This window comes from Neophocaena asiaeorientalis, unplaced genomic scaffold (genome assembly GCF_003031525.2).
Source record: "Neophocaena asiaeorientalis asiaeorientalis breed wild unplaced genomic scaffold, Neophocaena_asiaeorientalis_V1.1 scaffold1, whole genome shotgun sequence".
Classification (NCBI taxonomy): Eukaryota; Metazoa; Chordata; class Mammalia; order Artiodactyla; family Phocoenidae; genus Neophocaena; species Neophocaena asiaeorientalis.
Window position 1 is genome coordinate 2,685,653 of NW_020171981.1, and position 14,508 is coordinate 2,700,160.

Genomic DNA, 14,508 nt, shown 5'->3' on the forward strand with positions numbered 1-14,508 from the left:
CTACTTCTTTCCTAATACCTTTGTGGTTCCGTGGTCTAAAGAAGTACTTGTGATGTGATGAACAGACAACTTTAGTATATAATAAACCATAACTCTCCTTTATGCAAGTGGTTAAAAGGAGAACGTGCCCTCCTTTGGGGTATATTAAAATTTTGCTGCAGCTCCTCCAGTTCCTTGCAGGGTAGAAATTGGGCCACTATGTCCCTTGGCTGCATTCATCCCATTAGCTTTCTCTGCCTTTTTCCCCAGCATCAACAAAGGAATAATATATAAAATACAACCACATAAAAGATCCTGTCATTTTTGACAAAGGAAACATTTTTCCAGGATAAAGTACGAAGCATCTCTACTATTATATTAGAAAGTGAGTAAGGCTAATTATGGGGGCTCAGAGGGCTGTTTGGCAGAGCCCTCATAGCCACAAAGAACCCCAAATTTAGATCTTTGACCTCATCTCCAAATGAGATTACAATACAGTCACAAAGGCACACAAAAAAGACATTTGTTATGTAGTTTGAAGTGCATGTCCCAATACCAGACCATGATTCCTGTAGTGCCCTGTGAGTTGATATTTATTATAAGTCCCACCATTATCTTCTGACTAGCAGTTATATTGCAATATATTTCTTGGTTTAGCATTCTAACTTATTAAATGTAAATATGTTAAAATTTACCACTAATTGTATAACACTGCTTTGGTGTTTCTTCATTTTGTAATAAATCAGAAGCCTTTAAAAATTAGGGCTGCCAGGTTTAGCAAAGAAAAATACAGGATACCCAGTTTAATTTTAATTTCAGATAAACAACAAGTAATTTTTAGTATGAGTATGTCCCATGCAAAAACGGACACTTTTTTAGTGTATGTACGTCCCAGATTTTGCATGGGACATACACATACTAAAAAATTACTTGTCATTTACCTGAAATTAAAATTTAACTGGGTGTCCTGTATTTTACCTGGCAGCCCCGTTAATGGAAGTACCCAGCTTCTCCACCTCTGAGTGCCTCGGAGTGGGTAGAAAAAGGAGGTAATATTTATTGAGTGTCATATGTTATGAGCCAAGCGCATTGCAAGTGTGATCTCATTTAAACCTTGCAACAACCCTATGGGATAGTTATTATCACCCCATTTAAAAGTGAACAGTATAGCACAGGGAACTATACTCAATATTTTGTAATAACCTAGAAGGGAAAAGAATCTGAAGAAAAGTAGATATATATGTAGGTATAACTGAATCACTTTGCTGTACACCTGCAACTAATACAACATTGTAAATCAACTATACTTCAATTAAAAATTTGTTTAAATATATAAAATAATTTTAAAGGAAATTTTTAAAAAGTGAACACAAAGCTTGAATAATTTGTTCAAGGTGAGACAATAGAAATGAGATGGATGAAGAATCAAATTCAGGTTTGCTTCCCAAATCTGTACTTTTTCCCTGTCAGTGCACCTCCCATCAGAAAGCTTTCAGATGGCCCCTCTTTTTTTTTTTTAAGGTTTAATCAAAAAGGGAAATACTCCAAAAGCTTTTCTATCAAACCTTAATATTTCACGTGAAATATTATATTTTTCATATCTAATTAAATTTGTTTGCTTTGAGTATAATGTAATTATAAGTGAAATTTGCATAGCCTGATGTGTTTCGAGGAATTTATGTTAGCGAAGAGTTTTGCCTTAGGAAGGTCAGGTAATCTTTTGTAGCTCAGTTTCTTCATCTATAAACTGAAGGTGTTCTGTGACAACTAAAGCTCTTTCTAATTCCCCACCTTGAGGATTTCCACTCCTCATTTAAGAAAACTTTAAATTTTACACAGCTCTCTGCTGTCACCTGCTGGAAAATTAGAGAACCTATTTCTACTTGAAATGTACTCTATTCAGTAGCCAGTGAGCTCTCTAGATCCTGTGGCTTGTTTACTTAGTAATTTCAGTCATTAATGAGAATTATAGATTCCTGAGTTTCCCCAATTTCAGTGTTTTCCCAATTTCAGTGTTTTCAATTTCTAAAACATTCCAGATGAATCAAGCCATCTGAGTTGACCATCTGGAAATTAAGTTTTTAGCAGTTTTTTTCCCCCACAGGGGAGTATTTTCCATACTTGTCCCGTGTTTTGTAATGACTGTCCCCCCAAAACTACGCACACAAAATTTGCTTTAATAATCGCTGTTAGTGTCGCATTCATGAGATCTGATAAGAAGTACTTAATAGAACAGAAAAAAATTTAAGTATCTTTTAAAGATTTCTGCAACATTCAATTTTTGTCTTCTAAAAGACAAGGGTACAAATGCTCATCTACTTTCACACCCTCACACACAACCTGGAATGCAAGTACATTTTTTTTTTTTTTACCTGACTGCTTTATACCTGGAAAGTCTAGTTTTTTAACTGGGAAAGTGTTCCTGAATTAAAGACTAAGTGCTGGCCTTAACTTTTTAATTTTTTTTAGAGCAGCTTTAGGTTCACAGCAAAATTGAATGGAAAAGAGTTTCCATCTGCCCCCACCCCCCCATCCAACCCCCAGCATCAACATCCCGCACCAGAATGTTGCATTTGTTAAACTTGATAGACACAGTATTGTCACCCAAAGTCCAAAGTACATTAGGTTTCAGTTTTGGTGTTGTACATTCTAAGGGTTTTGACAACATATAACGACATGTATCCAGTATTACGGTATCATACAGAATAGTTTCCCTGCCCTAAAAATCCTCTGTGCTCTGCCTGTCCATTCCTTCCTCCTCCCTAGCCCCTGGCAACCACTGCTCTTTTTACCGTCCCCATAGTTTTGCCTTTTCCACATGTCATATAGTTGGAATCATACAGTATGTAGCCTTTTCAGATTGGCTTCTTTCACTTAGCAATATGCGTTTAAGGTTCCTCCATGTCTTTTTGTAGCTTGATAGCTCATTTCTTTTTAACACTGAATATTCCATTGTCTGGATATACCACAGTTTATTTATCTATCACCTACTGAAGGACTTGGTTGCTTCCAAGTTTTGGCAGTTATGAATAAAGCTGCTATAAACATCCATGTGCAGGTTTTTGTGTGGACATAAGTTTTCAACTCCTTTGGGTAAATACCAAGAAGCATGATTGCTGGATCATATGGTAAGAATATGTTCAGTTTTGTAAGGAATTGCCAAACTGTCTCCCAAAGTGGCTGTGCCATTTTGTGTTCCCACCAGCAATAAATGACAGTCCCTATTACTCCACATCCTCCCCAGCATGTGGTGTTGTCAGTGTTTTGGAATTTGGCCATTCTGATAGGTGTGTAACGGGATCTGAATGTTGTTTAAATTTGCGGTTCCCTGAAGACATATGATGCATGGCATCTTTCATATGTTTATTTTCCATTTGTATATCTTCTTGGGTATCTGTTCAGCTCATTGTTTAATTGGGTTGTTCATTTTCTTACAATTTTAAGAGTTTTTCGTATATTTGGGGTAACAATCCTTTATCAGACATGTCTTTTGCAAATATCTGCTCCCAGTTTGTGACTTATTGGCGTTAATTTTTTTTTTTTTTTTTGCGGTATGCGGCCCTCTCAGTGTTGTGGCCTCTTCCGTTGCGGAGCGCAGGCTCAGCGGCCATGGCTCACGGGCCCAGCCGCTCCGCGGCATGTGGGATCTTCCCGGACCGGGGCACGAACCCGTGTCCCTTGCATCGGCAGGGGGGGCCTCCACCACACCCCCCCCCCGGAAGCCCCGCCCTTCTTTTTTTTTTTTTTGCGGTATGCGGCCCTCTCAGTGTTGTGGCCTCTTCCGTTGCGGAGCGCAGGCTCAGCGGCCATGGCTCACGGGCCCAGCCGCTCCGCGGCATGTGGGATCTTCCCAGACCGCGGCACGAACCCATGTCCCCTGCATGGGCAGGCGGACTCGCAACCACCGCGCCACCAGGGAAGCCCCGGCCTTAATTTTTAAAACAAAAACATTTTCCAGAATTCTCAACACAATGCTAAAAGTACAGCCCAAATAATTCAATTATAAAATATAAAAGATGGGATTAAATTTATTGCCAGTTGGACATGAAAAGATGCTCAACATTGCTAATTATTAGAGAAACACAAGTCAAAATCACAGTGAGATATCACTTCACACAGGCCAGAATGGCTATCATCAGAAAGTCTACAAATAATAAATGCTGGAGAGGGTGTGGAGAAAAGGGAACCCTCCTACACTGTTGGTGGGAATGCAAATTGGTGCAGCCACTATGGAGAACAGTATGGAGGTTCCTTAAAAAACTAAAAAATATAGCTACCATATGATCCAGCGATCCTTCTCCTGGGCATATATCTGGAAAAGATGAAAACTCTAATTCAGGGAATTCCCTGCCTGTCCAGTGGTTAGGACTCCATGCTTCCACTGCAGGGGACACGGGTTTGAGATCCCTGGTCCGGGAATTAAGATCCCACAAGTCATGCGGCCAAACAACAACAACAAAAAACAACCTCTAATTCAAAAAGATCCATGCACCCCAATGTTCACAGTAGCACTATTTACAACAGCCAAGACACGGAAGCAGCCTAAGTGTCCATCAGCAGATGAATGGATATATACAATGGAATATTAGCCATAAAAAGAATGAAATAATGCCCTTTGCAGCAACATGGATGGATCTAGAGATTATCATACTAAGTGAAGTCAGACAGAGAAAGACAAATATTATATGTCATTTATATGTGGAATCTAAAAAATAATACAAATGAATTTATTTACAAAACAGAAACAGATTCACAGACATAGAGAACAAACTTATGGTTACCAAAGGGGAAAGCCGGGGGAGGGATAAATTAGGAGTATGGGATTAACAGATACACACCACTATATATAAAATAGATAAGCAACAAGGATTTACTGGATAGCACAGTGAGCTATATTCAATATCTTTTAATAACATATAATGGAAAATAATCTGAAAATATATATATAATTGAATCACTTAGCTGTACACCTGAAACTAACACAATATTATAAATCAACTATACTTCAATTTTTAAAAAATTTATTGCCGGTTGGGGTTGAGTTGGTTTCTGAGAGTGGGAGCCAATAGCCAGTCCCTTCATATCTGAATTCTCACTATCTCAGGGGTTTTTTTGTATAGCTGCCTGGAGCTTGATACAATCTAAGGGGTAATAAAATCAGAGTCCTGGGGAATTCCCTGGTGGTCCAGTGGTTAGGACTCTGTGCTCTCACTGCCCAGACTAACATCCCACAAGCCATTAGGCCAAAAAAAAAAATTCAGAATCCTACACCTTTCTAAAAACTAATCTTGAGGGAGGGCTCCTTTTGAAAGGAGATCAGAAAAAGATTTTGGGAAAAGGGCATAGTGCCCACTAACTGCTGTGCTATTTGTTCCTTGGCCTCATAATTTCCCAGACAGAGCTATCAACTGGCTTAAATATTTGAGTACATTTATTTATTGCTATATTTCAGTTTATGACAATACTCGTTTAGAAATATCCAAAACACCTTTTCAACCCTTCTCCATCTCTTCCATTTGTGCTACAGTAATATACAACAGTGTACATTTTAAATATTTTTTCTAATAATGCAAATAATATGGACTCAATACAGAGAATTTGGGAAATCCCGAAATGCACACAAAAAAGAACTTACTTAAATCTCCCTTAATATTGCCATGCAAAAATAACTACTGCTGGGCTTCCCTGGTGGCACAGTGGTTGGGAGTCCGCCTGCCCATGCAGGGGACACGGGTTCATGCTCCGGTCCGGGAAGATCCCACGTGCCGCGGAGCGACTGGGCCTATGAGCCATGGCCGCGGAGCCTGTGCGTCCGGAGCTTGTGTTCCGCAACGGGAGAGGCCACGGCAGTGAGAGGCCCGTGTACCACACAAAAAACAAAAAACTACTGCAGACATATTACTAGTGTCATTCCTCCTGTTACCTGAAAACTGGGTTCGCCTCTTAGTGGGTGTTGAGTCAAAAGACACACCCAGGCCAAAGATAGGGAGAAAGAGGGATTTATTACTTGCAGCAAGTGGAGAGCACTAGGGATCTTTCCCAAAGCAGTATCTCCCCAAACAGCAAAATTGGGTAAGAGTTTAAGCTAAGGGTACATGCATATTCATGAAGGGGTCTGAGCAGAGAAGTCAGCATAGAATAGGGACAAAGGTCAACAGAGTTCAAGCTTTAGTTGATTAAAGCCAAGAGGGTCAGAAGATGTCAACATCATCATCCCTTAAGATTCCAGTTGATCTGATGAGCGCTTGACGGGGGAGGGTGGGGGGCGTGGGGGTGGTTTGAATTCGGGGTTTGAATTCTGCAAAACAGCTCAAGAAAGTGCTTCAGGCCAATCTTTACCTTTGAAACAGAACCTGGAGTATTTACAACTGATTTATTATCTTTAATATTGCTACTTATCTTGCCTGATAACAGTTTGTTCTTTTGTTCCCTTAAGATCATTATTACCGAGACCTGTTCAAGGGCAAGCACTGTGACCAGACTTAGATCGCAAAATGACTTAAGCCTCAAAGGGCTTCTCGTGTCAAAAGGCTGTATCTGGTTCTCTTTCTCTGGGGACCCCCCTACCCTATCAGCTTACACTTCCAGTATTTTATATACTTATATATACATTTTTTTATTTTAAAATAGTATAATACCACACGCATTACTTTAAAATAGACTTTTCTTTTCTCTCTTTTTTTTTCCTTCTTTTTATATAGTAGACTTTTTAACATAGCACTTTTCCAGGCAAAATTTGACATGACCCAAACGTAATCACTAAAACTGGCTTCATGCCGGGAAGGACACTGGAGTTGAAAATCTTGGGAAAGACACAACTTGTTGGGCCTTGGTGTCCTTGTCTGAAAAGTGAAGAATTTCTTGCTATTCTCCTGCCAAAGCCTTTTACTGGATGAAATCTTGTCACCATGTTACATCCTAAGGACTCTATGTAACAGTCCCTGGTTCCACATACCCTTAGTTTATACATCTTTTTATTCTCGTTTGTATATTTTTCTCTGACTGCCCTATAAAATCACTTGAATCTGCCTTATTATTCTGGCTGGCAATTTTTGTGATTCAGCTGACTAGTCTTTAAACATGAAGAGTCAAAAAAGAAAATACCCATCTTTTCCATAAAAAAAAAATGAGGACAAAAGAGAAGATAAAAAGTCCTCAGTCTGTGGGCTTTACTCTTAGTATTTAAAGAAATAAATGCACAAAAGTAAAGGACAAATAAGACAAATAACTAATTCAATTCAACCAATTATGATTTAGTCAGAAGAAAAGGTAACAGACTTAGGGACCAAAATAAAGCAGCATCAAGAGAAGATGAGAAATATATCAGAAGGATGGAATAGGATTTGGAAATGCCAAGGAAATCAAATTAGAAAGGAAATTACTTCGTCTAAAGAAGGGAATTTAGGGCTTCCCTGGTGGCGCAGTGGTTGAGAGTCCACCTGCCAATGCAGGGGACACGGGTTCGTCCCCTGGTCTGGGAAGATCCCACATGCCGTGGAGCGGCTGGGGCCGTGAGCCATGGCCGCTGAGCCTGCGCGTCCGGAGCCTGTGCTCCACAACGGGAGAGGCCACAATAGTGAGAGGCCCGCGTACCACAAAAAAAAAAAAAAAAAAAAGAAGGGAATTTAGAAGTAGCTTTAGTTATTTTCAATTATATAAAAGATATAAGCCAACTATGTGTTTTCTCTATCAAGAACCAACAGGAAATTGATTTAGCCTCTTAGATTAATTTGGACATTAAAAAACTGTTCACTAAGGATTGGGAAATCAGAAAGTAAAATGTGGAAAATGTGCTGACTTTTTGTACAGGGACTGCTGTTGTACTCTGATATCTGCTCTTCCCTTCTTATATAGTAATAGAATCCCCTATTTTTAAGCTGGGCACAGGGCCCTCCAAAATATTTCTCAGTTAGGACTGACTAATTCTGGCCAAATCCATGTCAATGGAAGAGTCTCTGAAGTGTCAGGGAGAAGTCCCTTCTACCCCCTTTCCTCCTTCCTGCTGACTGGAATGTGAATATGATAGCTTGAACTCAAGCAGCCATCTTGGGCCATGAGGTGGCAGCCACAGGTTGAGGATGTGGAGCAACAAGATAGAAGGAGCCTGGGTTCCAGATGATTGTAGAGCTGCCACACCAGTCCTGATTACTTATCTCAAAACGTTGTTTATATAAGAAAAATAAACTTCTATCTTGTTTAAGCTACTGTAGTTTGGAGTTTTCTATCACTTGAAGCTTATCCTAATTTTAAGTGCTATCTTCTTAAAACCAGAATCTGAGGAAGTTTATCCTCAGATGAATATACAAAGTGCTCCTTGCAGCACTGTTTAATATTAAAAAATTGGAAACAAACTAGTGATGCTGAACCAATTAAACAAATGTACGTTATATCTTTATAGTGAAATACCATGTAACTAGTAAAAGGGGTGATATAGATCTATATTTATTGGCCAGGAAAGATTCCAACAGGAAGGAGATGTACCAAAGTGATATCAGTGTTTATCTCCAGGTAGAAGTGTTAGGTTGATTTTGGGGGGTGGGGGGGAAATATGTATATTTTTACATTTTTCTGCAATAAACATTGATTTCTTGTAGGAATTTAAAATTAATATTTTTAAGGAAAAGAAACCTGTATATTGTTTTAATCAAAGAAATTTGTGGAATTTCGTTACCTAAAATTTTTGTGTAATGTTACAAGTAACGAGCTGTTTTTGAATAATTTAGATCAGCTCTCCTACTCTGGAATTCAGGGATGAAGATATAATTTGATCACTCAGCAGCAGTCAAAGGTAAAGGGAATGATATTTTAGGCTTTCATAACATAAAATAATAGTTAAATGCTCATTTTATTAAGTAAAAATAATTGCAACAGATTTTCCCTCCCACACATGGCACATTTGAGAGTCAATTTACATATGGATCCTTGCAAAATTCTGAGAAACAACTAAAACAGCACTAGCACCACCTAGGTTTGGGTAGGTTTACATGTGTATATGGGGATGTAGAAGGGCAGCGAGAGAAAGACCAAGTCAACTAACTCATCCCTAAATTGAGTTCCACTGTTACAGCCTTCAGAGAGCTCACAATCTAACAGGAAAACTAAGAGTTGTATAAAATTAACCATGATTCAAGGCCGAATGAAGTGACCATAGAGAAGTACCAGCAAAGAATGAAGAAGGTTCAAAAGAGGAAAAACGTTTCTCACTTTAGGGATTTTAAAGGGTTGAAAAGTAGGAGGTGGCCCTCGAAATGGCCTAAGTCAGTATATCTCAACCTCGACTGTGGATTTTGTTAAAATACTGTTTCTGATTCAGTAGGTCTGGGGCTGCATTTGAGTTTCTGCATTTCTAACAAGCTCTCGGGTCACTTGGTTCATCCAGGGACCTCTCTTCCAGGAGCAAGGGCCTAAAGGCTATCTTAGGAAGTCAAAAGGTAGAGTTGGAAGAGACCTCTCCGAGCAGAGAAATCAGTATGGGCAACAATACCAAGGTGACAGCAAGGGGTTCAGTTTGGGGGAAATAAGGCTGGAGACATAGAATTTGGCCACATGTAAGCAGTCCTTGAAGGCCAGGTTGGGAAACTTTTATTTAATTAAAGGCAATAAGGAGCCACTGAAGGCTTTTGTGCAAGGGAATTATATAAGCAGTAACTACAGTTCTCATATAGAGCCCTAGAAATAAAACAAGCTTAATAAATCAACAAATATTTGAAGTTAGCAAATTCAGAGACCATCAGTAAATACGTCTTCAATTTTCACCCACTGTTTATGAATACAAAATTAAGTATGGGGCCTTGGAAGGGACCTATGCAAGTAGGAGGCTCTGAAGCTTAATTTTCCAAAGGCCCATGGTAGCTCCATCTCTGTGTCTGTTGTTCTTTCATGTGTGAAGGATACAAAAGAGATATACGGCATCTCAAGAAGTTTACAGCCTGGTTTAGGAGAGAAAGCATACTTATTGAAGAAACAAGCTTTATGCAGGGTGTCCATCTTAAAGTGGGTCCTGGAGGAAGATTTAGAAAGAAAGGAAGTCATTTTTGATGGAAGGTTCAGCACAAAGAGTGGGGGTGAATCTGCTGAAGAAGAGACACCTCCTCCCATCCCTCTCCCCCTTCCCCCCCATCCTCGCTGAAATAGCAGATTTGATTCCTGCTACATGTTACTCCAGGATGGGAGCTTGTGACCATGAGCCACAAGAAGACAGAATCCGTACTTACCCTGCAATTAACACGGGGCTTGGCAGAAAATGAGCATGGATCATAAATAATGAATGAACCAATAGAGGAGGAATAGATTATAGAGGACATTGAAGAAATGGCAGAGGGATTTGAGTTTGATGTGGCTGACAAGGCAAAGTCACCATAGGTTCCTGAGATGGGGAATGACAAGGTGGACACACAGTACTTCTACCTAAATTAGATTGTTAGTCCAGCAGACACCTGGCTGAAATCAGCAGCACTGGGCCCAGCTGACCACTCTCGTTCTTGAAGCACTCCCTTTCAAGCCTTCTCTGTGACTACATTCTCTCCTGGTTTTCTCCAGTTTACTCCACTAGATACTCCTTTTCAATCTCCTTGGAGAACTTGTCTTCCTTTTCCCAATCTCTGAAGGTCACTATTCTTCTATTGCAGAAAACTCTTAAATTTATATATCCAGCCAAGATTTTTTTCCTCCAACCTCCAGATGTAGTTCAACTGCCTCCTTGACATCTCCCTTGGATGTCTCATAGACATATCAAATTTACCATCTGCAAAATTAAACTTTTAATTTTCGGCTAAAAAATCTCCTCCCCACTGGCATATCACAGTAAATGGGATTACCATCCACTCACTTATTAAAGTTAGAAGCCTGGGAATCATCCCTATCTCCTTCCTTCCCCTCCCTCCCATATCCAATACATCAGCAAATTCAGTTACTTTTAATCCCCAAAATATATCTCAAACCTGTCTCTCCAAGGCCACCACTCCAGCCCTGCACAACATCCTAACATATCTTACCTCTTCTACTCTCACCCACCTCGTTCATTCTCCACATAAAAGCCAGAGCAATCTTTAAGTGTAAATCAGATTGTATCACTGCTTAAAACTCCTCCATGACTTTCCATGACACTCTGAATAAAATCCAAACTTCTCATCACTCTGTACCTTGGTATCCACTAGGCACTCATAGCCCACAGCATAGGGGCTGAGACCTTGTCACAGACCTAATAAAAAATGCTTGAGACAGGGGAGAAAAAAAGGAACTGGCTCCAAAAAACCTTTGTAAGTCAAAATTAATGAATATTTGTAACTGCATGATATATGTCAATTAATCCTAAATTTCATCTCAACCTTTATGAAGTTATTTATATATTTTATTTTACTGAGGGGTGTGGGTACATATTAATTTCTTGGATATAATGTGGAGTGGGTCCCCAAAAGCAGGAGTATAGAGAGCCTTCCGGGGGTCGAAAATGGCCCTCATTTAAGGTCCTGCACATCCCCATCTATGCTGCCTTCTCCACGGTCTCCATGAGGTCACTCCTAATTGCTCACTAAACTCAACCAGCCAGCCTTGCAAATGCCTAGAACATACCAAGATCCTTCCTGCTGTTCCATTTTCTCCCAGCCCTTCTCCTGACTGGCTCCTTCTCCTCCATTAGTTCTCAAATTAAATGTAACCTCCTGAAAGGGACTTTTCTGACCAGTCCATCTAACATAGGTGCACACTCCCTACCCCCAACCTTCTCATTTTCTGTTGCCTTATTTCCTCCAAAACACTGCTCTCCATCTGCAGTTTATTTTGCCTGTTTATTCTATATTTCCCATTAGATTAATGAGCTCCATCAAGGCAGGAAACTTATATATCTTGTTCTCTGTTGTATCTTTAGGGCCTACTCCAGTGACTGACCCAGAGCAGGTTTCAACAAATAGCTACTGAATAAATAAATGATTGAGAACTTAATCTTTAAGGGAGGAGGACCATGCAAGGAAGATTTGTCTTGGACCCCATCTTGAGATGCCGGAGGCACTCACCCTCCTTTGATTCTAGGCACCCAGATAGGTTTAAAAAGGAACGTTTGGAGGTTTTTCCCAACAGAAGTTTTCATGAAAGCTCTTGTAACCTACCCTCTTCTGGGTCGGGGGGGTCGGGGTGGGGGGAGGAATTAAACACCGGCGAAAAACTAGGTTAAAGGGAAAGGAAGTGGTTTGGAGCAGATGTGTGCTGCGCCGGGTTGGGGCTCTTCGTTTTGCACCCTCCCCTCCGCGTCTCTAACGGCTCCTACCCTTCCAGACGGCTCCTACCCTTCCTCTCATCAGCCTGAAGCAAAAGATGGCTTTGGGCTAAGCTCAGGCTCCCAAGGCCTCATCCTCGTTAATTATTCATGGTGTAGGCGGGCACTGTGGGTGTCGTTCTTTTAAATATTCATGAGAGGCGGGGCCGCCCGGCCGCTGTGGCTCCTGGGAGGGTTCTAAAATATCCCTGAGGAAGGAGGGTACTATGGGAGCCGAGGTTCTTGCTATTCATGAGGGGGCGGGGCCTCCTTCCCGAAGGGGCTCCTGGGAGGATTCTAAAATATTCTCGAGGCCAAGGGGGCGCCTGGGAGGCTGGAGCTGACACGAGCCGGAGCTTCCCTCTTCACGGCGGCAAAACCTTGAGGAAATATTTTTTTTAAACATTAAGAAATTTGAGGATGGTAGGGCAAAACGATTAAGTCCCATTTTCCTGTGACCCTTTAGCCGAAAAACTGTCAAAATCTGTGGTAAAAAGAGATTTTTTTCCCCCAATGCTTTCTGGAGATAGTTTCATCTTTACATGGGCTGAAGAGGGTCAAAAATGCACCACAGTGTGGTTTGACTCTTCTATTGACCAGTTTCTCTTTTATGGCCTCCCTAGTTTACCTCTTTGGAGATGTTTCGGGCTACTTCCCGAGCAGATGGGGGTGGGTCTCTTCAAAGGATTTTCTTAGGTTAAAACAAAGTAGAAATCCTAGTGAATTGCTGTTGGACGGTTTTCTCTGAAAAGGGGGGAAAAGTTCATCCAAGAGGGCCCTCAAAGCCTTTCATACGTGGACAAGAATGAGTGGGGTGGAGTAGAAACATCATCTTTTTTTTTTTTTTTTTAAAGCAGAGGTCTTCTTAGAAGCCCATATGATTTAAATTTACTTATTTATGGCTGTGTTGGGTCTTCGTTTCTGTGCGAGGGCTTTCTCTAGCTGTGGTGAGCGGGGGCCACTCTTCATCGCGGTGCGGGTGCCTCTCTCTACCGCGGCCTCTCTTGTTGCGGAGCACAGGCTCCAGACGCGCAGGCTCAGCGGCCATGGCTCTCGGGGCCCAGTTGCTCCGCGGCATGTGGGATACCCCCAGACCAAGGTTCGAACCCGTGTCGCCTGCTGGCAGGCAGATTCTCAACCACTGCGCCACCAGGGAAGCCCGAAACATCATCTTATTAGGATTATTTGGGCTCGTGATTCTCATTCTCTAGAGGGCTGAGAGGAAACCAGAAATAATTTGGAATTACACCTTTAGGGTTTTCAGGAAAGCCTGCTATCTCCCCCAAAACGTTCAGATCTGAGGAAAATAAAGAATTGTAAGAGGAGAGTTCAGTTTTAGAAGAATTTGGGTTATTGTGTTTTAATCCTCTCAGAGGTTTAAAAATATATATAGTGTGTAGTTGACACACTAAAGTCCCCTGGGTATCGGGTGTCAGTGAGTCTCTGAAGAGCCCACAGGCCCCCACCCAAGTCCCAGGTTACCTGGTCCTCAGAGAAACAGAACAAATCCTAGGCCAGATGTATATTTTCCTATAATGAAAATGATTTAAAATGCCTACTGTGAAAAGTTAAAAACAATCTTATGGATTAAATAAATTAAGATTCTTCCATTTGATGGAATCCCATGCAGTTCTTAAAATATCAGTACATGTGCTTGCAGAAGTGTATCTATTGGCATGGAAAAAAATTACAATTCTAATTACAGTTAAAACTGAAAAAGCAGATTACAAAATAGTGTGAACAGAGATTCCCTCTTTTTTTGTAAAAATGAAATGTATATGTAAAATTCTGAATGATAAACCAAAGTGCTTAATTTTAAATGTTAAAAACCAAATGAATTTAATTTTCTTCTTTTTGTTTTGCTGTATTTTGTAAAATTTTGACAATGCACATGTTACTTGTGTAATTTTAATGATTATTTTAAAATACCTGCTAAATTCAATGCTCGTTGAATGCTGAAGCAGAGCGCTATGTATAGTATGGTTTTAAAGGAGGTTCACAGTATGCTTTTCACTAAGCACTAAGTTTCTTGGCCACATTTTCAAATATATAGCTGATTTTAAATTGATATAAGTTGACATGTAACCTTTTAGATGAATAAGTAACAATGTGATTTTTAGAAATTTTCTGACAAAAGGAGAAAATGTATTTTCGTCAGATATATTTGTAACTCTTTGATGAGATGTCTTAGTGGTTCCTTCAGAAACAAGGAGCCTTAGATTGGAGTTGTACTTATGCATATGTACCTATTCATGCATATATACAAAGGACAGTGTTTT